Below are 26424 nucleotides of genomic sequence, written 5' to 3'. Positions count from 1 at the left end.
AGCCCCAGGGAGGCCATGTCTCTCCAAGAACTGGGGGTACCGCAGGAAGGGAACCTCTCTCTTCAGGGCTGGGATGTGGACAGAGTCCTGGTTTATCCTGCCTCTTCCATGCCTGGCATCTCTGCCTGGCTCTGACTCCAGAGATGCAAATCGCAGGCCAGGGCTGAGGGTTGCTCACTGTTGAAGCCTCTAGGATGGCTTTCAAGCCACTGTTTCTTTTGTGCAGCTTCCTTTCCACGGATAAGGGATGTTATAGGTCAATCTGCTGCGAGGGACCGAGCTAAATCCCGTTCTGAAGGGCACACGGACAGCCGGATGGGCTTGGCAAGGGGCTCTTTCCCCAGTGAAAGAGCTGCTTTCATAGCACAGGGTTGGTGGGAGCCAGAGCATTTCTTGGCTGCACCAATGCCGTGGTGAACCAGGCCATTCAGTTGAAACGATGGGGGTTGGGCACTTTGCCACCGGCCTGTCGAAGGCAGATAACAAGCATCTGTGCAGGAATGCGCATGTTGCTCTTCCTGGAGATCTTCCATCATTGCAGCCCAATCTGCCTTAGCTTTAATGGTCACACACGAGGCGATTTTATGCCAGTGCTGGTTAGAGGGCAGTGTGTAACGGGAGACCTGAAGTCCGCAGAGAGGGGAGGTGACTAGCCAAGGGCCAGCCTGTCAAGATGGAGCTCAGAGCAAGCACAGCAGCACCCCAGGGAGCGGCTTGCCAGGGTACCGCGGTTGTGATCAGCCCTCTCCACAGCCGGGAGCGGGGTGGAGCAGGAAGACTGGGAGCCCTGGCTGATGACTCCGGCTGATTCCAGATTCTCATGTTTTCTGCCTGCTAGTTGAGATAGGATCACTCTTTGTCATGGCATGGGGACCCCTCCCTCATCAGCAGTATCACTGGCTTTGCCACTCACTGCTCCCCTCCCTGCCTGGCAGATGGCATCAGTGAGACTCAGCGCTGCTGCTCCTTTGCCTTTGGCACAGAGCTGGTTTTTCCCCAAGACTGGGGGAGGCAGGAAGGTAGTTTGTAAGCACGGACTTCCTCATACTGCACTGGAGTTTGACACCTTAGCATTCAGCGCCTCCCTGAAGCATTCGCAGTCTGCACGTGGCAGCCCTGGGCTAAAGCATGGGGAGCTGGTGGGACCGGGTGCGCTGGCTGAGTGCGGTGAGAGAACCCCAATCAGCTGTATGGGGTCAGAGGTCTAAAATGTCAGCAGCCTCGGGAGCGGCCTCGGCCAGGAAGCCTGTTTTAGGGTTAACGTTCTTAACCTGATAATCATAAGCCTTTGCCTCCCCCCTCCCCGATGGCTGAGGCTCTAGCTAGGGGTCTAGATCTGTCTTTTGGTCTTGTGTGTGCCCAGACTGTCTGCTGGCTGCCTGGTTAGCAAGGGCTTTGTTATATTCTGACACATCTGCTCAACATAAGGCTGGAGGGGCATAGAGCAGATTTGGGCCCTGACTCAGAAAGTCACTTGCTTAAACCCCGCAACTTCAGAGGGGCGTGGGCTTCAGCAGAGGCACTTTCCTGAACCTGGGCTGTAGCATGCTGCTTGCTTGCTCAAGTGTTAATAGCTTGTCTGTGGCCTGGTCATGGTATACATGGGCCACTTTAATTTGATGGGGCTTTTTTAAGTGGCTGCTGCCCGCGTATGTTTGCTGGGTAAATGGCAGGAATCGGACTCGCCACCTCTCAACCCCCCTGTCTGGTTTCTAAGTGCATCTGTGCACATTTTGCCTATAGTTGCATGGAAGGGAGGACTGGTAGAAAAGCTATGATTGGCCCAGGATAGACGGCCCGGGACCCTAGTGGCTCTCTAGCAAGGCTGGTGTGCAGTCTTCAGGGATTGCACGTTAGACGGCAGAAACGAAGCCAAATCAACATAGCTGAGCACCAGCAAAGCCTCCAGGTTGGAGCAGTGGCTGGAACATGGCCTGCGATGAGGGTTCGTTTCTCATCCCAATAGCACTTCTGCTGGCTGACCTCCCATCACTCGCTGTCCTCTCTAACCCTGGCTTCCTACACCTGTAAGATGACACTGATGTCCACCATCAGTGCTTTGCCGCCGTGAGTGAGTAGTGCTACACTCTGGGGGACAGGTTGCTGAGCTACTCTCATGCTTCTTCTGGTAACTTGTCTGAGTTCTCCTTTTTAAGATCTATACAAGCCTGGATATCAGTGAGTGTTTTCCTGCATCCATCAGGATGCTCTGCGCTCTGAAAATCCAGCCCACGATGCAGGGGAATCTCTGCGGTAGAGGTGTAACTAACTATTTTGGTGCCCTGGGCAGAGTGGAAGGGGAAGGGGGGATGTTTTGTGGGGTTTGAGCAATTCTTGTCAGAGACCCCGGCGGAGGGTATGGGGTCATCGTGCCCTGGCTGCAGCAGCTGCCCTGTCTTGCAATTGGGACTTCCTCACATGGTGGCTTTAGGAAACCTGGTGTCGCAGGCTCCCTGGGGGCCACCATTTTAGCACTTCCTCAACACTGCACGCTGCTCACCCATCCCTAGTCGTACACTGGAGCAGCAGTGCACGTTGGAGGTGCTGTGTGAGGTCCCACAGACTGGGAGTGGGAGCCAAGCCTCCCTCCCTCTGATTTGCTTTCCCCTTTAGCACCAAGGTGGGGATCCAGGAGCCTAACCTCTGTCTTCAGAGGTTGAAAATGGCTTTAACATGGCACATTTATTTTGGGGGTGGGGAGGAGTAAGCCGTTGGTTTGCAGTGGGGAATTACAAATGCCCTCACGCTTCAACACACTGAGCAATAAAAGGCTGCCCTGGAGAAATGATTGCTTCGTTAAGGTGGATTTGCTTTGCTTGCCTGATCTCTGGATGCCAGCATAATGACTGAGTTGCTTTTTTTGCAAGCCTTTGAGTTTGCAAAGCAGCATTTGGGGCCTGTTGAGGAGGCTCTGGTTAGAAGTCCCATTGGCCAGGCAGGGAAGTGCCTCTGGACTGGACTAGCTTGTGTGAGCCAGGGAGCTGCCTTTAAATATCTCCAGCCTTGCCTCCTTCCTGGTGTACAGGCCGCTAGGAGATCTGAGAGTGTAACTGGGTTCAGTAGCCCGTGGTGTAACTTTGCTTCCCTAACTGGTTCTGCTGTCTCCCTCGGAGTGGGTGAGCCTGCCCGGAAGGGAGGCCAAGGAGTTGGCAAAGCAGATGGTGCTGACGGTGTGTCTGCAGGGTGACAGGAAGCCACATTTGCCACAGATCCGGCTGAGCACGTAAAAGGAGGTTCCCCAGGAGCAGGGCCAGAGCAGTCAGACGCACGCCGCAGCAGCATGAACCCAATGCGGGCAAGGAGTGTGGAGGCAGCTCGCTTTTCCCCCGGGTTCAGTTTACGACGGTATTGAGGGCGCCCGCCTCTGAGCCAGGCTTAGATTGCGCCATGCCGCTTGATGCCTGGCAGCCGAGACACCCACAGGGAAGTTCCCAGCAGCAGTCTCGCCAGCTTTCTGAATAGGTGTCTCTCTGCGGTGGATCTGATCCTGTCCTACGACCTGGCTTTGAGCCCTGCAAATAACCTCTTGGGGCTGATGTGTGCCAGCTCCGAGGACGGAGCCAGATGCATGTGGCTTGCCCTGGTTATGGGAAATCCAGAAATGCTACATAAGCAAGTGATAGAGAAACCCGGTTTGTTCAGAGCAGGGGCGGTTCCTGCCCATTTGCTGGATTTCTCTCCTGTTTGAAAAGGAGGCTGCTGCGTGTTTGCTTTTCCCACAGTGTTTGTAACAACAGTGCAGGGCCTCACCCTGACGTTTTCCTTGCTAGCACGTTTCCTGTCATGCCTGGGTCAACCTAGGGTTTGGAGAAGGAATCATGGATCCTGGGCTATAGCATGCACAGATTTGCAGTTGTTGCTACACTGATCTGCAAATCCCATCATCCTCACAAGGAAGAGGAATCAAACTCAGCTGCCTTGTCCCATTGCTCTGAGCTTCAATCATGGAGGGCTATGATCAGGTCTCCTATTCCTGTAATTGGGCTAGGACTCAGGAGGCTTGAGTACTGGTCCTGGTTCTACCACTGAGCTGCCTGGGTGCCCCTAAACATGACATTTAACCTGGGCCTCAGTTTCCTCATCTGTGAAATGGGACTTCTGCATATAATCTTACTGATTATTAAATAAGTGCATCACTTGCTTATCTTTGTAACAGGAAATGGGTCCCATTTTTATTTTTTGTTTACCAACATCAGTTACCAGCATATTGGTGAAGTACATGTAGTGCCAAAGCATCTTTCAGCCCCACTGTCTGATTGGTAATGTAATTGTTTTCCTTGAAAGCAGGATAATTGCTACCAGAAACCATCAAGAAGTTGCTGTCAAAAGGCTGCTCTTGGAAGTTTGACAATGACCAGAGCTGCAAGGAAGTAGGCTTCAGGGCTGCCAATACTACGGTGGTTGCACTGGGTTGTTCTGTGCTTAATGAGCATTGCTCATGTTAAGTGTGGGTAAAATGCACATATCTAATAAGAGCATGGCTCCCCCGCCCCCCAGTCCTGTGGCTATGCACGCAAGCAGAGGTAGGTCTTGGTAGGTCTACAAAAAGTCAGTTAAGAGGGGAAGAGAAGAGCCCCCTTACCTGGATATCCAGCCCTGGTGTACTTGGGGAAGGCTAATGTATTGTGGAGGTGCTGAACTCCTGCGACCGCGGGCTCTTTTGGAGCTCAGTGCTAGAGTCCCCAGCGCTTCACTTCCAGATTTCTCCAGAGCACTCCTCCTGTTAGGGCCACGGAGAAGCGGAGACAAGTTAGGTGCCTTTACAAACTGGGGATGGCGGGGAAGGAAGGAGCAGGGGAGATGACTCATCTGAAGCCACCAGTTCATGTTAGGTGGAGGATCAGAACTCGTGAGCCTAGGATCCTTCCTCTGGGCACCCTCCCTTCCTCTTCATCACACACACACAGTTTCGTTCTCAGGGACACGTATGCTGTGCCAGTCACAAGCTTGTCTGTTGTCCTCATAAGGCTGCCCTTTATCAGCTTCACTTCCCCAGCGTAGTGCACACCAAATGGCACCAGCCTCATACAGTACCATGCAAGTCCGGAGGCTGGGAAGAGCACTCCCAGCCAGCGACCAGCTGCATGGTGCCGTTCTACAGCATCCTGGCTCCTCTGGTCCCATTTTGTTGCTGCCTGTCTGCAAAATCTTTTCTTTTCTTCCCTTGCAGTAGGGATGGTTGAGGGGTGGGCACCTTTTTGCATGTAGGCTGCACATGGTCTTGTTATTTAAAAGCTGGTTTTGCACCTAGAGTGTTAGGAAGGTGGGAGGGGGTGGCAAGAGCCACTTCTCTCGAACCAAATTGTTCTGGGCAATCCGCAACTCCTGGATTGCGCTGATCTCCTGTGGGCTGGAGCTCCTGCCACCCGTGCCCTGCCGCGTGGATTTGGCACAGCTCCGCTCCCTCAATGGTACCATCATGCTGTTCCCTCTGAGGTGGGCTAAGGGTTGTTGCCTTAATGTTGCTTCCCACCCACCGGCGCTAGTGCTGACTGGGTGCTTTCTGATGCTGCAGGCTGGCCTCTGTCAAAGGGGCGCACCTTCTGCTTCGGCCCATCCTTTTCAGCGCTGATGATGGCTCCAGCTGAGGATTTGGGGCTGGATTATCCCTGTAATTTGCAGGCAAGCAGGACCTGTGACCTGTTTTTTCCCCCTCCTCCCCCCTAAAGCATTGGGCTCACGGCCAGTGGATTTTCTGTGGTCTCAGCCATGCTTTGCACTGCTGCTGTCTCCTGTCTGTCGCATGGGCACCCGATTCTTCTGTCTTTGTGGAGCTCGGGAGACTCGGCTGAGGCAACATGGAGCAAAGTGAGCAGGTCCTGGGACTGCCAAGGACTGGTAGTAAAACCATATGGCCTTTCTGCTCTGCAGGTTCCTGTGGCTCCTGTTTGTAACCAAGATAAATAAGCAACTAGACAGGCAATACTGGAAAGACGTTAAAGAGGACTTTATACTCACCAGGGGTTTATTCTAGTTCCATTTCCAGGAAACTTCCCTTTTATAGGCAGGCGTGTTTTGCATGCATTTTATACAGCTTTGACAGGCAAGTAGTAGGCTTTTCCTCTTGGCTCATTGTGCAAAGGAGCCCAGTGGCGGGGGTGGGTAATAGGCTGTGAAACATGATCTGCTCTGAGGTTTGAGAATAGAGAGATAGGAGAGAGATTGTGGGAGCAGAAGTTAGCAGAGGCTTTTAACCCTTGCATCTTGAGGGCTTCCTAATGCATGATGCATTGTTACCAGCTGGGATGAATCCAGTGCAAAAGTACTGCCTAATGGAGAGGCCTAGAGATCTGCTCAGGAGAAAAGGCAGAGGAGGAACTGTCTGGTTGTGGCCCGTGGGGCAGATAAGGATTGTCCTGGGCAGGGGGCTCCAAAGTGTTTTGAGCAGGTGAGCCCGTTTCCTCCCGATAGTGGGCTTCTCCCACTTTGGCGCATGTTTCTTGCTGGCTGGATATCAACAGCAGCAGACAACTGCCCTGTACCCTGCATTGAAGAGCTGTGCCTGGCTCCTAGAGCGTTCTCGCTGTGCCAGGTGCCCAGGCTGCACCTCCGTCAGCCTGGTGCCAGTCCCGTACCTAGACTCCTGGCAGCCCCAGGCAAGCTTTTAGTATCAGGCCCCCCTTCTCCAGAAATAATGATGATGATAATTGGACAAGGGTGGGGGAGGAATACCATTGTTGGGCTCCCTTTGTGTCCAGGTCCTGGGCAGCTGCCCAGATTGCCCATGCCTGCATCCGGCCCTGCCTGGCGCTTCCTGCCGCACCCCTTCCAGGAAAGCCGGCTTCCCTGCAGGTTTCTGAGAGCTGCCCTGCTCCAGGCCCTTATCTCAGCTTATTTTGTTCTGGCTTCTGCATTTTCCTCCCACCCCCAGTCTGGTATGAGCAGAAGCTGTGCTGCTGCTGCTGCTGCTTCCCCTACCATCCTCCCTTCTCCAGCGAGCCACCGCTGCTGAGCCCTTGTGTGGGAGTGGATAATTCACAGGGCAAATGTGGCCTCCTGGTTCCTGCCCCTCCCCCCCCTTCCCCCGGTCCCACACATCTGAAAGACGCAGAGCCCAGTTCACAGACTCGTAGAGACGGTTTCTGGCTCTCGGGGCTTCGTTCCTTTATTCCCCACCCCACCCCTCCTGAGCTGCTGAGAAGCAGCGTGGGTTGCTGCATGGCGTCACTGTGCAGCAGAAGCCCTGCCCCTGGGCTCCTCTCCTTGAGTCTGGACGAGAGGGAGGCCAGGGCACAGCAGAAGCCACAGAACGGCTCATGCCTCCATTTCTTTCCAGGGCTCCCAGATCTCACTCCATAGGTCTTGGGGAAGAGAGACTAGGCTGGCCCTGAGGCCCATTGCCGGGTTTCTGCTGAAGGTTTTCCGACTGCCTTTTTTTGGTTGAGGCTGAAGCAGCAGGTGGGTACGTGGCATTTTTGTGGCTCACATGGCAGTAGCCTTACTGTCTGCTTCCTTCCTGCTGTGCCGTGCTTGGCTGCCTCTTGCGTTGCCTGGGCCTGTGATGCTGTCGGCTATGCAGGATTGGAACAGGCCAGTGCTTGGCTAGGATGTAGCCTAGGGCTCCCCTGGGGTGGGTGGATCCCATAGGCAGCCCTCTTTCCTCCCAGCAGGTTCAGACCTTGTGTCCTGACGTGGTGCTGAGCTGGGGGGCAAAAGGTGCTGGCTCATGGGTAAAATCTAAAAGCAAAGCCCAGTCATTTGTGGGTCCCTAAGAATCTTGAGGTTCTTTTCCTTGGGAGCAGGGAACAACTCCTGTGTCCTGCATTGGGCTTCCCTGATATCCTTCCCGCCGGTTCAGTGGGATCTGGTATTCCTTGGAACCACAGTGCATGATAGCACATAACACTGTCTGGCGTGTTCAGCCCCAGAGGCAGCTGCATTTCAGGAATGGGTGGTACAAGGTAGCTCCCAGGGCTGCGTCTATGGTGAATTTAAGCTCAGCTGCATGGTAGTGTTATTGCAACAGCATTGTCTTGACTGCTGGACTCCTGCCCTGTCTCAGTTACCAGTTATTGTTGGTCACACACGGGTGCAGAACAGAATTCCCGAGAGGTGCTGGGCGCCCGCGGTTTCTGCTGAATCGGTTGGCGGGGAGGGGGCTCTGTATGCTTGGTGCCTCTTCGTCTGCCGTGGTGTCAAGTTGGAGTCAGGCTTTCTGCTAATGGGGCCTTGTAGCAAACTGTCACAACAGTGCACTGTTTCTCCATGTTTCAAAGGAGTCCTGTGCAATGCTGTGAAGTGTGAGCTTGGCAGCGCAGGTAATTTTTCTGAATAAGTCAAGGCAGAGGCTTGGAGAACCCCAATGCAGGGGAGCGACCCCTCTCTTTAGGCACTGCCAGCAAACTGCTGCTTTCCCACATCCTCTTGTGACTGCTGCATCCCCGGTATGAACACACGTGCGAATGCACTCCATGGTCCCTTCCCAACCAGGAAAATGAGAACCGAGTGCTAGGAGATCCTGGGCAGTGGACAGGCGAGTTGAGGGCCCACAGGGATCGTGGTTTTCTCTGTTGAAAAATGGCAAATTCTCTAATTTAAAACACCCACATCTGCATTTTTCCACGATTAAAATGAAACACTACTATATACATGGGTATCAGTTGAACACAATGTTTTATTGCTATATTTACAATTTTAAAGCAATTTGGAAGCCTACCGGTGCCACAATCACTATAATAAAATTAATTCAGAATACCTATAAATATTGGTGTTTGATTTTGGGCGGGGGGGGGGGAATTCATGGAAAATCAGAGTTCCCCTACCCCCTTTGCTCACCAGGATGCAGGTCCAGCTGTGGCTCTCCCCCCATTACTGTCTTGTGGTGCTGAGCAGCCCTGACATGCTGGTGTCCTGCCTGTGCCATTGCCCCTCACTCCCCACCCACAGCCGCCTGCCCCCTCCCAGCCCTGCTGGAGGGAGCCCCCAGCTGCCAGGGTCATGGTGCCAGGGACCCAGGGCTGCAGCCCTCTGCCCCCCACCCCCAGCAGCACCCAAGCCCCAGCTACTGCCTGCGGAGGTGGTAGCTGCTGTGGCGGAGCAGAGCGTGGAGCCTAGCTCCCATGCCCCCAAGGGCGGCACCACTGAAGCGGAGCCCATCACTAGTGATGTTCTTCTGGATCAGCTGGTTTTCACAAGCCAAACCTTCTTCACCCTGAAACCCAAGAGCCTCAGATGGCTCTTGAGGAGAGTGAGAAGCTAGTGTTAAAATAAGTGTCGGGGCGTAGGTTGTAGCCGTGTGGGTCTACTAAGGGCGTAGCTAGATGGGGTTTTTTGGGTATATCCGGTTATCTTTTATTAGACTAACTCAAATATTTCTCCTGCTGTACTTAAATGTTTGAGTTGGTCTAATAAAAGATCAAAAATAATAGCATGGCACTTAGTGCTTTCCTCACTGATCCTGGCCCCCACAACTGTCCTGCCTTGGTGGTGGGGGGTATTGATCCTGTTTTGTAGACTGGGATGTCTGCCACAGTTTCACTCATCAGTGACTGAGTGCAGTCCTCTGGGCTCGTTCCAGGCCATTTCCTACCCGTAGGTAAAATGTAACTAGATTTAGGAAGGACTTTTGGGGGCTACCTTGCTATTAGGGGCTTTGGGCAGATGATCCCACCTCACCTGCGTTCTGTGGGTTGGAGGCTCCTGTGCTGGTGACGGGGTACCGGAGTGGATGGGCCTGGGCTGTGACTCAGGCTGGCAACAGCAGTGCACCTGACCTAGCAAGAGGTACTTGAGAGCAGAGTCTGACTTAGTGTTTTGGACCTTGGGTGCTAGACTTTCCCTAGCAAATGCAGCATTTCCTCTCAGAAGTGCTTTTTGAGGGTATGAGAGCCATCCCTGTTCTCCTGCAGTACATGCACTGGAGCCTCGAGGGGGTTAGGAGCATGCAGGGGTGCCTTTTACTGCATTGCTGGAGAGGACAACTTGGAACTGACTGGTCCACAACGGTTTTGCTTGTCAGCTGATGGTCCCAAGACTAGTCACGATGACTTGCCTAAGCTCCTGCTGGGCATGGGTGGGGGTGGACGTGCCCTGGTATACTTTTACATCAGGTTTCTGTGCAGTTATTACATCTGGATCAAGAGCAGATAGACACGTGGCCAGAGCCGACCCCGGGGGGGGGGTGCGGTCCGGGGCAGATCAGCCTGTGTGGGGGCCCCCTTAACAGTGCGTGGGGCAATGGTACCCCTCCCAAGGGGGTGGGAGTGTTCTCCATGCTTCTTCCATGGTGCAGGGCTGAGCTGCCAGCTTCAGGTGGGCCCCATGGGATGGACCACAGCTGCTCTACCTGGCTCCGTGCCACCCCCCCCCCATCCCATATACACATCTAGATACATAGATGTGTATCTAGCTGGGGTAATGTAGGCCCAGCACTCTTTCCTGCTTGTGCAGGGGGTCGGACTCGATGATCTATTGAGGTCCCTTCCGACCCTAGCATCTATGAATCTATGAATCCCTCCCCAAACAGTGGGGCCCAGGGCAGTTGCCCTGATTTGCCATACCCTAGGGACGGCTCTGCATGTGGCTATCCTAGGGTAGCTTGGCTCGCTCAGTCGTAACTAGTACTATGCCACACCACCAGTCAGTAGAGGAAACGGGTAACAGCTTGTTTATCTTCTGCAAGCCACTACCCTCAGATGGACGTGGGGAGATGATCACTTAAACCAGCATAACGTACAGCACTTAATTTCTCCTTGGTTCTGTCTAGTATTTCCAAACTGGGATAGGCAAAGCGACCTTGGTTTAGGTTCTTCTGTCTGCCCTCTCCTAGCCCAGCTTAAAACATTCTCCGTCCCTGGCCTCTCTAAATTAAACTGGCTTCTTTTCCCGTTTTTTAAAGAACCCTTTAACTCCTGGGCTGGCGTTTACAGTGCAACGTGGTTTTCCTCTTCCACCCCTTTAAAGTACAGGATTGGCACATGTGGCAGCCTGGCTTTTGGTTTTCCTTCTGTGTCTGCTCGTGGTGCCCTGCCTGCCCTGGAGCAAGCAGCAGACCCAAGCATGCACTCTGGTTTTCAGCCCGTGCCATGTGGTTAGTTCCAAGGCCAAACCGGCTGGCTGCTTCCTGCTAGCTAGGCCCTTGTACTAGGGAGGGGTTGTTCCCCTGCCAAGGCTGCTGGGTGTGCAGTGAGTTCACCCAGTGAGTCAGGGCTGATGCAGTTGTCCTGGAGTTGATCTCGCACCCAGTGCTGTGCAGGTGCAGTAGCAAGCTGGGCCATCTTCCAAAGGCGTTTCGTAGTCCTGGCGTTCTGGGTCTAGCCCCTAGGCGGTGGCTGTAGACCTGTGTAGTGCCTGCTGCTGACTGGGGCAGTGTCACTGTGCTTCCTGCAGATCTACAGCCTGTCGGGGGCACGGAGGTTTTCCACGGAGCTATGCTCTTCCCTCCCTCCTCACACACCTTGCTATACCGCACTCTTCCCGGGGTTTCTGATGAGGGATATTTTTTTTTTTTTTTTTTTTGCTTTAAATTTGAATTGTATCCTCGTTCCTTAGAAGCTATTCCAAGAACTCGGAATACCCAGGTACATTTTGCCCCATCACGTGGATCGGAGCTGAAGGGGCAGCTGCTGGACTTGAACTTCATTTTGCAGGCCCCAGAGCTGCTAAGTCTTGAGGACTATCAGCCCCTATGGCTTTTTCCCTTGCTCCTGGTTACAAATCAGCCAAGAGGTCCAAGCCACTGCTCTTCTTCTCTGTGTGGGCACAGGGACGTGCCTGCCACTTCTCTACCCAGCTTAGATCAGGATGCTGATTTAGTCCAGTCTGCTCCTAGGTTGTCAGAATAACATGATTCACCTGGACCCTGCTGGAATTTAAATTGTTTTTAAGCAGCTCTTAAGGTCTGACTTGTGTACCTGGGAGATGTAGATAACACAGCATGGCCTCACCTGGTAAAAGCAAGTGAATATTTTGCCAGTGTATATATAAACAGATTGGAGCTGGCTGGAAAGAAGGGGCTGTGCCACATTTTCTCCCCATTTGTAAGAGGATTTTGCAGGAAAACTACCTTTTGGAACAACTAAAACCAAATGCTTTTGGCTACCCACCTAAGAAGCTCTCATGAATATTGCTTTCTCCTTGCCTGCCAGGCATCTTCTAGCCCAGCTGCTGAACGAGGGTGCTCTGCTTTCCAAAGAGCTGATGCACTCAGCCCTGCTGCCGTCCCCTTGCTCTAAGGGAGCCTGCGCAGGGGAGGGAACTGCTGAGGAGTCAGAGGTGGGATGCTGTGCCTCTGGAGCAGGGAGGTCTCACCCCCTCCAAAATAGGGGAGACTTTTTTAAAGTTTCACAGAACTTTTAGATTTACTGAAGAGGTCTCTCTTTGCTAAAAAGACCTTTTTTTTTTTTTTTTTTTCCTATCGAAAATGGGTCCAGAGGGAACTTCTTGCTTGGCTGTAACAAAGATAATAGGCTGCCATTAACATCGGAAGCCCTGGAGACCAAAGCCTACCTCCCACAGCTATTTTTCTTGCCACGGCTGCTTGTTTGCGCACATGCTGCGATTCCACCTCCTCCCCTCCCCAGCTCTCTTCCCTCTCGCTCACTTTTTCCTGTGTCAGATCAAGGGTTTCCTGTTTCAAAACCCAGTGGCTAGGGGCCTTGAGGCTGGCCCTTTTTACCTCCCTCTTGGCCAGCCCCTGCTGAATGACTTTACCTTGACACTGCTGTTTCTTTCTGTGCCGTCTCCTTTGGCCACTGGGTTTGGTTTTTGTAGAAAGCTGCAAGGGTGGTGCTGGTCTTATGGAGGGTTTGTCTTAGTGGGGTGGGGAGAAGCGTTAACAGAGCCCATGCAATTCGCACAGCCTTGCGTTCCCCCAGCACCTCTCTTGATCTGGGGGGAAGTGGAGTCTGCCTGTGGAGTTGGACCGTGCCGTCCTTCAGGCTCCCAGGAGCGCAGTGGCAGCCCCTCTGAAAGGACCGGGTGCTTGGTTGTTATCCCGGGTCATGCCTGCATTTCTAGTGGGGTGAATCTGGGCCCAGCTGGGGTCTTTCCTGCATGTGGGCTCTTGCTGCCCCACCTCGCAGTGCATGTTCACTCGGTAATCCTGAGTGAGATGCGAGCCGGGCTGGTTGTGTGCACATCTCTCTTCTTTTCCGCAGCAGGTTGCTTTGCCAGAGGCTCTCTCTAGTTTCGCTCTCAGCATCTCCTGCTTTTCCGGTCCTGGATCTGCACTGATCTGCGCCCATTAATGATGTGCTGTTTTGATTCGCACCATACTTGCCCAAGGACCTTTGCTAAGATGCCCCCAGGCGGAGGCTCAGCGGGCATAAACTATCCTGGCTCTTTGGGCTTCAGTGGTGTTTACACCAGGTGAGAATCTGCACTCGCGTGTGTCTGCGTCTCATCTGTAGCAAGGTTGGAGCCTTGGAGTTGGAAGACAGTACTTGCTGCTTGTATTGCATCGCCTCCTGTTGCTGCCTGGAAATGGATCAAAGGAGTTTTGTGCCCTCCTAAGATGGAAATCAGCTTGCTGGCTTTAGGGAAGCAGTTTGCTTGTCCTGTAACAAAGCATTAGCTCCATCTGCCCTAAGCTAGGGTGGAAGAGAGCTCCGTCCATCCCTCCTGGAAGCCGCAGGGGCAAGTGTCTGAAGGTCTTCAGGGATTTATCTGGGCGCTGTCCCTCCATGGAAAGCAGATGCCTTTGTGAAAAGGTTGGAGGGGGGATATGTTCAGGTGTATCCTGATTGCTGCTGCCCCTAAGGGGGGAACAGAGTAGTTCATGGTGGTACCCTTTCCACCATGGTTATATTATAGCAAGGGGCTCTTGCTATATCCACAAAGTGGGGGGACTTGCGAGCTGGCACCCTGGTACTAGGGTTTTGATGCGGGGTATGGAGTATTTGCCAAGAGCCTTTTGTTTACCTGGGACAGTCCCCCTCCATCCTACGCCCTTCTGCCCTTGGGGGCGCTGATCCCCTTTTGATCACTTCCCTGAATTTCATGGGGAACAGAGCCCTGGCAAGAGGGGGGCAGAGGTGGCTTTCAGTAGAAAGCAGAAGCTGGACTGGGTGGAGGGCACAGTCTGGCTCTAGCAAGAACATATCCTGCCATGACGACACACTGCAGAGCTGCAGGTCAGCACACTCCCTTTCTATCTTGCTCTTCCCACTCATCCGCTGATGGGGAGGGCTTGCTCCACTGCTCTCAGCTGTATGCTGCTAACAGGGTGAAAAGGCCCCTCAGCTTTATCAGCTATGTCCAGAATTGAGCTACTTATTTCTATACTACCTTCTTCCCCCCTGCCCTGTTCCTCTAGGGTGTCTAGTTGGGCATGAAAACCAGGGAGATAAGTAAGCCAGAGCCATCTCTCTTGATACATCTGGCCTGATTATGAAAAGAAGAAAAAAGCAGCTCTAATCCCTTCAAGAATCAGATCAGCTGGCAGGCCTGGCTCTGGGCATGGCAGTTTGCAAATTGCATGCTTCTTTCCTGTGGTTGTGATCTTGGTCAGTTTTTTTTTTTTTTTTCTCCATTCTAGTTTTACTCCAGAGCACAAGTCCTTGCAATGCAAGCTGTGTGCATTGCAGCTAGGCCCAGAGGAGTCACCTGTTCCCTGGTAGTGCAGAAATGCTGCCATGTGATAGCTGTGACCACCTGTGCAAGAGATACTGCAGTTCACTTGCTGTTCAAACTCGAGTGAGCAAAGCTAGTGCTAGGGAAACATGGTAAAAATGGCTTTCCATAAAGTGGTGACAACTTGTGGCACTTGACCCCAGCAAACAGCAACATGCAGAGAATGTGGATGCTGGCTTAGGTTTATTCCAACAACTTTCCAGTATGTGCATCACTGGAGTTCAGTGGGAGACGGGACCTGGTTGTTCTCTCCAAACTATAACTAACAGGACTGCAGTAAGATCAAAGCACTGTCTGCTCGGTATTTCGGCCATTTCCACTGCCATGTTGTGTAACTGAGCTCAACTTTTTCCAGTGTGCCCAAGTGTGTTGGAAGTTTTAAATCCTAATGATCTTTAGGGAGATGCAGACACCTAAGTGTCCTTTTGGAAAGTCCTATGGGAGCCTAAGTCTCTTGGGTGTTGAACGTTCTCCCCATTATCATCAGCTGGCGCAGTATTTCGTGGTGCCGGGGATGGTGCTGGTTGCAGTAACATCCCACTTGTGCTCAGAGTCGCATCCCATCCGAGCCTGCTGTGCTGGGGTTGTAGAAACAAATCTGTTGGTCTCTGTCCCTAACGTTCAGCTCTGTCTGTTAGCACACGGGGACCCCTTGTTTTCTGTGGTCTCTCTAGTGCTTGTTGTTACTGGTGGCAGGGTTTGCACACACGGCTCTTCACCTCTGGGGAATCATGGGTTTAGGAGCAGAAGTGAAATGCGGTTAAAGCCATCAGGCTGATTCCTAGCTGTGGCTTTAATCTCTCTTGCTGCAGCGGTGTGTGTCAGTACATTCACGTGACTGCTTCAGGAGGGGTTGAGAGCTGCGGCTTGAGGCTGAGGTGGATTAGCAGAGCTGAGGGAGGGGGACGTGAGTGTTCCTGATGGGACACTGGGCCCATCCCAGCTCCCACTGGTGTCTCGGGTGTGATGTGACCCCTTTGGGCTGGGGACTGGATGGAGAGAATCAAGTGTGGTTCTTGGAAGTGGTATTTAGTCTATTGGTTTCCATAACCACAGCTGCCCCTATATAACGCTGTTTTATAGATCTAATGCCCTTGTGTGACTTGGTTTTTCTGCTTCCTCTATCCCAAGGTCTCTGGCCAGGAGTGGTCATAATACTTAAAATGCATTTAACTGCGTCTTGGACCTGTATGTTACTTAACCTGTAGGCAAAGCTTAGTTCTGCAACAGATGGGATGGAGGCTCTCATTGCTATTAAAAGCCCAGTTCTGGAGCATTGCCATAAAAAATCCAAACAGGTGTGTATTTGCTCCAAAAAGCTGAGCAAAAACTCTTGAACCACGAAACAAACCACAGACCTAAATGAGCAATTCTGCAGGCTGCTCTCTGTAAGCCATGTCCATCCACTTCTTTCCTTTTCTTGTTCAAATTGTAGCATTGTTTTGTCTTTCTAGTTTTTCTCGTCAAGGGGACTTGCTACAGGAACAAGGTTTGGGCCTCTTATTGGCTGCCTTTTCTGGAGGGGTAAAGTCCTGGAGGCTGTATATTTCCCATGCTCTTACTGCATGGTCCAGACCTTTGTGCCTTCTGCAGGCCTGAGCACGCCTATGGGTTTTGCGATTTGAGTCTAGTACAGATTGGAGGAGCTGCCGTCTAGATTTTAAGAGGCAGTGCCATTTTTACAGAGGTACTTTTAGCCACAATTTGAGGCAGCGTTAGACTTGTTAGACTCAAGGCACCCCTCAGAAGATGCCAGCTCTTGGCTTTTTTGCTCATTTTTTGACTACAGAAAACACTGTATTTTCTAGCATACAACATGCATTCCCTGTCCCCTCCCCATCACCCCAAATGTAGGGGGCTGTATATATTAAGTGGGGAAGCTGATTTTTTTTTTTTTTTTTTTTTTTTTTTTTTTTTTTTTGACTGGGATAGAAGCACCTTGCTGTGATTCCTTCCCCTTGGTGCAGGAACTATTGCATTACTATTCAGGCAGTGGAGAGAATCAGTTGACTTTAATGGCTCCTTGCTTTTACTCCAGAGGTGTTGGTGATCATTTCTCTCTCTAACACTCTTACTGTTCCACTATTCAAGCTAACATTTCTTAGGGCAGTTGTGTTGTCTGAGAGCTGCTTTTGGTTTCTCTCTGCCTGTTTCATAGCCCTGGAGACTCTAGCTATTTTCAGAATTATAGATCCACTAATGGAGACCAGCCTTCAGCTACTGCCATGGTTTCAGCATTAGTTAAGCAAGAAAAAGAGAGCAAGCCTGCTGAAGATTAGTCTCTGTTCCTGCTCTGTGAAGCTGTAACTGTCCCGTTCCTTCATTCTGCCTTTCAAAAACCAGGTGCCTACTATATTCAGGTGCGTGTTGTATGTGAGAGAACAATTCTTCGGTTGCCAAGAACTCGGACCACAGCAAGCCGGGATGTTTTTGATACCGTGGATTCCTATTCGAAATCTCTGGGCTTGTTTTGCCAATAACGTGTAGATGTTTGCATACCCAAGTGCAGTGCTGTGGCACCTTGATTTGACAATCGTCGCTTTACAAGCATACAGTAATTTGATAAATCAGCGGCTAGAGCCCCACAGGTCAGTAGTTAGGTTTTTAAGCAGGGCCTCCAATAATGTATTGGAATAAACTATTTATGCTTGGAGTAGTCCAAACCATGCCGCGCACGCAATTGTAATGCGCTGGCAATGCCTGTTAATAATTTATAAAGCCTTTGTGAATGTGCCGTTGGCTGCATACGAAGGATGAGTAACGACTCTTCCAAACGAAAGGCATTGACTGCTCTTTGTGTGTGGTGCTCTGTAACTCCAGGGCAATTCTCACTTTCCAGTGTGATTTGCAGTTGTCCCGTTTGAGATCATGCGATGTACCAGGCAGTGAAGTAGAAAGGGCTACGTATTTTTGTGCCTTTTGCAGGCTTGCAGAGAAGAAGGGACAGGTGCTGGCTGCTTTTGCTTTCCCTGACTTGGGAAGGTTCTTCTGTTGCCCATTAAATTAACCTTGTGTTGACTTTGTCCTGCTTCCAGTTAAAGGATATCACCTGCTTTGGGAAGCAGACTGATTGGTTTAATTAGCCAACTTGCAGTATGCATGCCACGAGTGTCATGGGCAGCCTGTGTGGGGCACGTGGCTGCTGAGAGAGTGGACAGGCAGCACAGCGGCAGGCAGGGCAGAAAGTAGAAAAAAAAGCAGCGGATCAGACAGGGAAGGGGATGGGATTGGCACTCCAAGGGGGTGTGGAGCTAATTTGGGGCACACCTGCCAAAAAAGGTTGGCCCTCACTGTTTTTAAACACACAGTTCCTATAGAGATTTTAAGCTGTTGGAAACCCACCATCCTATTTAAAGGTGACAGCTCCCTTTCATTAAAAATCACGCCTGCAATTTCTGCCTCTGCTAGTAAACTTTCATTCTTGGAGCTCAGCCTGGGGAGGAGTCTAACCATCCTCTTCAGTAGCTTTGTTGGCTGTTAATCATAATAATAGTCCACCCTAGCTGACAGCTCCAAGGATTGTTTTTCTTAATGTAGATATGGCTTGCCAGCTCTGGCCTCCTCCCTTACAGGCTGGAAGCCGTTTGATCCCATCTGTGTCAGCAGCACGGCTCTGTTCGGCCCTTGTGTTTCGACTGTTGGTGCACTCCATTTCGCATGGTGTCATTGCTCAAGGGATGGGTGACATCCAGCCTGTTTAGTGCTCCTCTCTTAGAAGCAATGCCGGTGGCTGGCATGTAACGTGATCTCATCTTGATTCATAGCCAGTAGGTCAGAAGGGACCATGACATCATCTAGTCTGAACGCCTTTGTGTCTCTGGCTAGAGAATTTTACAGTTACCCCCGTGTGGCAAACGATATGTTGGTGGGCAGGACCCATCTCCAAGGGACAGCCTAGTCCTCTGTCTTTTGGAGCCTTAAAATCAGAACCCCTCATTGCCCGTGGTATGTTCGACTAGTCAGAGCCCTTACTGCTTAATGACCTGTAGCTGACTCCCAACTGGAATATGTCCAGCTAACTTCCAGCCACGGGTTCCTGTTGCATCGCTTTGCTGATTTTTGAAGACCCCCTCAGTGCCTGGCATTATCTCCCCATAAAGGACATGGGTATCAAGTTGCTTCCCAGTTTTTTTTAGTATGCTGTACAGATTCAGTTCTTGTCATCTTTCACTATAACATGTTTTCTTTAGGCCTAAAATATTTTCCCTCTGACCTCCCCAATTTTCCCATTGCTCTCAGAATGTGGATACCAGAATTGGGTACGGTCAGTCTCTCCAGAGTGGTAGTCTTATCCCTACTCATTCTCCCACCGCTCCACGGAAAGCATTGTCTTGTTGCTGTAGTATCATGTTGGAAGTTCATGTTGAGTTGCTTGTCCCTTGACTCCTAGATCCTTTTCAGAAGCTGCTTCTATGCCCTCATTCATATATTTATTACAGGCCATCTTTGGACTTGTAACACAATTGGTCTGGGAACACCGCAGCTTAAGTCGAAACGTTGTAACTCGGAACCAATTTTCTCATAAGAAACAATGTTCTAAATGGGGGATTGGTTCCTGAACCCGGGCCCAATATCCTATTTTCACCAAAAATTCCCCAGAAGTTTGCACTCGATCAATTATAAATGAGTAATATAGCTCCATTAATGTATTTTATATTGTAAATAACAGTCGTATTGATTTGGAAAGACTTCTTTGAGGTGACTTTGGACTTTCTGAAAGGCTCTTGGTTGAACTGTTTGAAGGGCTCTTGGCTGGAGTCTTCTCAGGAGTCCTGGCTGCAGGTTTTTCTGGAGTCGTGTCTGCTTTCTTAAAGAAGTGTCCAAGGAAGTTTGGACGGATGTTCTCCAGGGAGATGGGGGGCACAGCAGACTTGTTCGCTGGCGTGGCGTTGCATCAGATCAAGCGTTGTAAAGTCAAAACTGACGTCATAAAGTTGAAACGGTGTCAATTTATAAACGTTGTAACTCGAAACGTTGTAAGCGGAAGACTGCCTGTACTTGCTTTGTTTGTATTAAACCACACTTAATTAGTTGAGTTTAATAGGCCCAGTATACAAAGTGATCCAGATGGCACTATAATAGCCCTGTCCTTCTCCTGTACCCTTTCACCAGCCTGCATCTCATCCATAAGCTTCTGAAGAGCTCTGTGCTGGGCCTTGGTTCAGCAGGTGTGTTGGGAGGTGCTGCTAAATCTTTTTGCTACCACTTGTGTATGGTGCACCTTCGGGACTTTTGGAGTAACCCAAGCTTGCTGGCGTGTTTGGAACCCAAATGGCTGGCTGGTGGGGGAGCAGCGTGGTCTGACTTGGATCACATTAGAGGAGAAATGAGTATCAGTTGTACATGTATTGTGATGTGTACCGGGGGAACATGCTGCTAGAAGCGGATGGTAGATCCACCTCTCTTCTCCCTCCTGGTGTATTTTGAGCTTCGCTGACATGATCCCTCCTTCCCTAATGGGGGTCATATACTTGATTTTAGTGGCATTGTCCCCTCCCCTGGAGATCTCTCACCTGCACTGTAAATGAGTAGAGGGCACCTACAGCTAGAAGCAGGTGCTTGTGCAACGCACGCTAGGGATTTTTGAAGGTGCAGGTTTCCTGTGTGTCACTCGCTCCGTGCAAGGGAGCTCGGTCAGAACTCGTGCCTGCAGCGAAAAGGAAGCAGCAGTTGCACGACGGAGAGGTTTCCCCCAGAGCAGGTTCTCAGCACTTTCCTTTGCTCTCTCACTGCCCCCTCTTTTGGTCCATCAGGCTGAGCTAAACCCGCAGGCAGGTGCTGCACCAACAGAAGCCCCTTGTAGTGGGGCTTCTTTGGCCCTCCCAGGAAGGAGAAATATAAGTAAACATTCACTTCCCATGCCCGGGTTTGCACATGCTGTTCCCCTCGCATTTCTCCAGCTGTGCTGAGCTCACTTCCGGTCCCGTATGGCTCTGAACATACAGGACCTATGCTGTACATCCTGTTCTCAAGCCCCCTGAGCCCACGCTCAAGTTTGACTTCTTCCTTACGCCTCTAAGATTGTGCTTGTTGTCTGCTCTGGGTGTAGACCTAGGGAAGCTGGGGGTTGGGCCTGGACCAGCTGCATCGGGGAATAGGGAGACTTCCTTAAAAGAACCATTTGCCTCTAGGTTGCTGGTCCAAAACCAGCCCCTCATGCCCAGAAGAACAAATGCCCGCGTGCCCTGGGGTTGCTAAGAGGAACTGGGCCGGGCTCAAGCCAGATCCTCATGGGCAGGCGCTGGCATTGAAGTGCTAATGTGACTGGCCTCTCCGCAGAAGCTGCCAAAGAGTTGAACGGACCTGGCAGCGGAGCTGTTGTTTCCACCTCCCAGCGATAACCCTGTCGGAGCAGAGGCCCAAGGGAGGAATCTTGGCTGCTGACTGCTGTAGCTAATCTCTGAGCAAGTCTACAAAGCTCATTCTCATCAGCGCGGATCTCCTTAAAGCTGTGGGAGTCAACCTTTTTGGCATAGGCAGATAAGGTTCTTTGGGTAAATGTGATAACTTTTATTAGACCAACTGGATAGTTGGAAAAATTGTTCTTTGCAAGCTTTTGGATACAAACACCCTTCAGCTGAAAAGGGTGGAGGGGGGATGTGTGCAGGTGCCCCTGCAGCTGCCCCAAAGGGGAAGCAGAGGGAGAGGAATGGAGGAGTTCCTGGTGGTACCCTCTCCAGAAGGGCGTTTGTACCCAAAAGCTTGCGAAGAACAATTTTTCCAACTATTTAGTTGGTCTAATAAAAGAGATCACATTTACCCAAAGAAGCTTGTCTGCCTGTGTCCTTAGACCAACACAACTAAAAAGTTTTTCTCTGGGTGCTGGGTGTGTGAAGCTGATGCAGCAACTGTCTGAGTTCTTGAATTTGGTTAAGAAAAATGTGTGTTTGGAGGGGAGAAAATAATACCTGCTTATGTGCCAAATAATCAGCTAAACCACAGTGTTGGTGGAAGGAGGTGCTGCTGATTCAGTATCCAGCTATAAGCACCCCCCTGCTATATTTGGTCTCCAAGTAACTCTAAGCACAGCTCGCCCCATTCTGGGTGCAGACATGGCTGAAACCTGCAGGGCTGGAGGTATAGGTCAGCATTCACACTCGCCATGTTCCCTCTGGGCCAACAGGTAATCTGCCTCCCATGAGAATGAGGAGAAAGGCAATAGAAGCACTTATCTGCAGTTCAGTTTTACTGGCATTATTGTCCTTCCAGAGGGTGTGAGTGACTGCTTTGCTGGGACAGCCCCTAGTGTGGATTGGATTATACCAGTGAAAAGGTGCTGCCTGTATCCTCCCTCGTTGCTTGAACCAGAGTAAGCAACATGGGTATGGAGAAATGGGGAACCAGCTGGTGGATGCCTTAATCTGTCTCTGTCCCAGTTACTTGTTTAGGGTCAAAAGGGGCTGTCGGAGGGATTGAGAGGGAAAGACAAAAATGAGACGGGGAAGAATCCTTGAGGAAACAACAGAGAAGCTGTTAATTGGGGGATGCCCCTACCTGACTTCACCCAGGCTACAATGGTTCACCTCTCCTGAGGCCAACCTTGGGACCAAAGGGAAATGCCAAATCCTAAGGCGTTAAACCTGCTGAAAAGAGGAGAAGAAAGGATCATTGGGTGCTGCAGGCTAATGTACAAACTGAGGCTGAGCCATCCAGAGCAAGGTGGGGCCCAAGAGACCATGGTTGGAGAAGGGGAAGGGAGCAGCCAAGCCTGAGTCGTGCCTAGCTGGGGATGAAGAGTGATGCCAAGCCTAGGTAGGACAGAGCATACACACGGATCTGCCTTTTGCCGTCGGTTTATTTGGATGCTGCTTCCTCCTGCTTTGTTCTGAAGGAGGTGCTGCTTCGGGGCTGCAGCCCACGATGGCTCGCAGGCTCCTGAAGGGAAACGCTCGTGGGTGATGAGGCTGTTGGGTTTGGAAGGTAACAGTTGACAACCAAGTAGGCATAACCCAGGGACCCAGCAAGAGCAGCGGGATTCCCAAGGAGTGCAGATGGGGGGTTGTGACCATAAAGAGTGCACTTGAAAGACTGGAAAGAGTTTTTTGGGGGACAGCTTATCCGAGAACCACGGCAATAGCCGTATGCACTAGGCAGTGCAGACCAGTCTTGGCTGGTCCAAAATGGCTTGCATTGTATTGTGTGGAAGACTGTAAAGCTCAGCCCAAATCACGAGGTCCTTCCACTTCCTTAGAGGTGGAGACAAATGACATTTTTGGGCCCTGAGTATTTGCATCTTTTTTTTTTTTAGGAATAACTGCACCGGTGGGTAGGAAATGGCAGAAGGGACAGGAGTGCGGAAAGTCTGTTGGGCACCGGTATTTTAAAAGACGCTAGAGGATTAATGATAGAGTAAGCGTGCAGTGCTATAGAAACAGGCTACAAACAAATATAACCACCCTTTTGCACCCTGACCACAATGGACATGGGTGCTGGCTGGCACAGTTGGGGAGAAACCACAAAGCATTTGAACTACTTGGTATAAGCATGCAAGGCACGGAGGCTTAAAAATAAGTTCTCAACACTTTGTAAGCCAAGTATGTGCTATGTCTTCTTCTGCCTACATGCCAGCAAAGAGGAGAAATCTCGGTGTCTGCAGTTGGTGAACAAATGTCATTCAGCAGTGCGGTGACTAATGGTGTCTGTGTAGACCCCATCGCTGTGTCTAAGGTTACCCCTTGCAATATCTCTGTCTTTCTGCTGAGATTGATCCAAATAAGCTATGGGAACAGACGTCTTGGAGCAGTTCTGTAACCCCTGGCACATACTTTGCCCATGATGCTGTGTGATGGGAAATGCAGGAGCCCCTTATGGCTTCAGTCCTGGCACAGTCTGGAATTCTTTCCACTGGGAGTAGACGGGTGCTGATGGTACCATGGGGGCCCTGCCCTTCCTGCGCTCTGCAAGCCTTTCCCAGCAAGCTGCTTCCTGTGACTGCATTGGGTGGCTCTTTCTGCTTGTTTCTGGAGCTGATGCCTAAAAGCCCCAAGTAGCAAAAGCCTCCACACTTCCTTCTCGGTGTAGACGGGAGCTGTCTGACAATGAGATTAGATATGTGCTCTGCTAATGCAGCTTCGCAGCTAAGCATCTTCGAGCACTGAACCAGGTACCTGGGGTCCAAACTGAGTAATCGGGGACTTAACTTCTGGTGCCACGGCATGACCTGGAAAAGCAGGATAATATGGGTTGACTGCCAGCCGTCTAATCCTGGGGGACTGTGGAAAGGGTTTTTTGTTTTGTTTTTTCTTTCATTCTCTTGCTACCCAGAATGAAATGAGGCCAGAGCAAACTTGGCTTAATGTCAAGGCTGACAAAGCACCATCTCCTGCGCTGCTTTTGAACTAGTCTCTTGGGACCTGCTCTCTTGCTTGTACCTTTGTGAGAGCTCCTGCCAGGTGATGGATGCCTATCATTAGCATCTGGAGATGTAGAAGGAAAACTTATCAGGGTCCCATTTCCATACCTTAGCATTTCTAAAGCACTTGGCTCCTCGGAGGGAAGGTGCTTTTCATGTGCAGAGCTGTCTGTAGGAGGGGGATTTTAACAGGTGTGGTCTTCACCCGCATGATTTCACTTTCCTGTTGCTCCTGATTTTGCTACCCTCCACTGCCTTGTGCATTGTTCTACTCCTGTGCTTGCTGCTCTTGGAGTGACTGTCTTTACTCGCTCCCAGGCTGGGGATGAGGACCAGCTGCAGCTGGCATCTCTGACTTGTTTGCTGTCTGCCCTGCTAGGGAAAGCAGTCTCTCTCCAACTTATCAGAAGGATACTTTCCACCCAGGCTTCAGTTCTGCCATGCTGTGCTGGAATCCTCCCAGGCAAGTTGTAATTAAATGAATAAGCTGGTTCCTGGCCATGCTTTCCCTGCTCTGCTCCGCAGCCGCTTGGCACTGACACCGGTCCTGCTGTGAATGCCCCTTGGTGAGGAGTTTGTCGCTGGCAAAGCAAGATCAGCTGAGCTTGACTGTGTTAACAGGAGCATTTAGGAATGAGTAATCTGAAGGGAGCAAAGGTTTGCAGGAAGGTAAAGCAAGAACCAGTGCTCAAAGGGATACAGGGCTGGAGCTTGGTCTTTCAAGTGCTGTGACGGATGCTGTGTGCAAGTTTCAAGCCACAACCTGTGGGAGGGGGAATATTATTTGCATGTCCTGTCCTGATTGCCCTAATCTGACTTGACTTGGTGTTGATGGGACTGGAGAAATTGCATCTAGAAAATATGGTAATAAACAGTGTGTGGGAGTTGCAGCTATGCCTCTTCCTGCTTTGCTGTATAAAATCAAAGCTGCTCACATGTGCCATAGGGACTGTGTCGCTAATCAAAGATCTTCTCTGCTCCTGTGGCCCCACTTTTTTTCAGCATTGCAGCAAGAGGAGCTGGCTCTGGTCTTTGCTTCTCTCCTACAGAACATAGTTGTGTCTTGCAGTGCCCCGATCCTCCATGTGTGGGTGCTTAGTAGACTAATTGTAGTGTTCAGCCCTTGGGTAGACAGCACCATTGCTCCCCAGTGAGATGCAGCTGCAGCAGGGCTGCATGTGGCATGAGGAAGGCTGGCATGTGAATTCCTAGATAGGAATCCCAATCCTCCAGGCCCTTGATGCTGTTGCCACTAAACCCCAGAGCTGCTGGAAGAGGGCTGAAGTCTGCGATGGGGCAGTAACTTTCACTGGCATGTACCGTAGGTGCTCAGCCTTGCAGGATGGCGATGATATGAGAACGCATCGCAGAGTCAACATGATGTGCAAATCCAGCAGACGCCAAAAACACGGCAGAGGCAGCTCCAATAGGGGCTGTACAGAGCACCCCGGAGGCCTGGGAAAGGGGATGGCTGGTAACAGCGGGGATGATGAAGGCACTTCCCCTCCTTGTGTTACCACAGGTCCATGGTCCTGTGAAATGTTGAGGTGGGAGCCCTGCACGGTGCTAGGGAAGCAGATGAGGTGCAACTGGACAGGAGCCCCGATAGTCACTCTTCCAAGTGTGTGAACCCCTCTCCCTCACCACTTTACCTTGTACCTGGAGGTCCCAACAGAGACCAGATGCTCTGTGCTAGACTCTGTAGATGTCTGGTGAGGGAAGGGCTCTACCTCAAAGAAGCTGGAGAAGACAGGGTGGACAGACGGGAGCAGTACAACCCTGTGTTGCAGAGTGGGGAGTACAACCCTGTGTCACTGGAGGTTGTGACCAGTCCAAGATAACGCCGCACTTGGCAGAGCAAGAAACTCTGTTCTCTCGATTCCTGGGCCAGTGTCTGAAAACCTCGCATACTCCATCTCCTCTCCCATCTCTGGATTTCCTTCCCCAAGGTCTTCTAGATGTCTTGCCTTCTCCCTAGTCCTGTAAGAACTACAGCTGGGCCCATGCAGTGCTACTAGGTCTCTCATCTATCACCAACACGGAGGGGTGCTCTTGAACCCATGATCTTGGGGGCTGGCTGTGTTGCACTTGCTGTCTGCAGCGTGTCTGGCTACAGGAATGGCGCTGAAGTTAAAATGAATGTTTATCTTCCCATTCAAAGTCTGTTTCTTCTAACCTGCTTGCTTCGTTCTTCCCAGTGCACCCAGAGAGAAGAAGAGGAGGTCAAGCCGTACTGCAGAGCTCCCTTGGATGAAGGACGGGAGAAAGAGTAGAAGTATTGACGTCAAGGCACCCCACGAAGGATCATTTTCTTTCTATGAGGCAAGCCATAGGGCAGGGGCATGTGCACTGAACATGTGTGGCTGGGCAGGGGCAGCTGCTGGCTTGGGTACATCATGGAAACTCCCGTGTGAGAAGTGCCATGCTCCAGTGCTCTGTGCTCTCCTGGGGTCCCTTCTCATTGCAGCACTAAAGGGGCAGCCACAATGCCTCCACTGAAA

General features: G+C 51.2%; 1 protein-coding gene across 1 annotated transcript in view; it reads left to right on the top strand.

The window, feature by feature from the left end:
- The first annotated feature begins 7205 nt into the window (after positions 1 to 7205).
- Positions 7206 to 26424, top strand: part of RHBDF2 (rhomboid 5 homolog 2) — a 45470-nt gene continuing 26251 nt past the window's right edge. The window contains exons 1-2 of the mRNA XM_019542658.1: positions 7206 to 7398; positions 26122 to 26245. The gene's annotated coding sequence lies outside the window, so the exon portion shown is untranslated. The remainder of the gene's footprint in view (positions 7399 to 26121; positions 26246 to 26424) is intronic.

Source organism: Crocodylus porosus, unplaced genomic scaffold (genome assembly GCF_001723895.1).
Source record: "Crocodylus porosus isolate Cpor-Errol unplaced genomic scaffold, CroPor_comp1, whole genome shotgun sequence".
Taxonomy (NCBI): domain Eukaryota; kingdom Metazoa; phylum Chordata; order Crocodylia; family Crocodylidae; genus Crocodylus; species Crocodylus porosus.
This window is presented reverse-complemented; position numbering and strand designations above follow the sequence as displayed.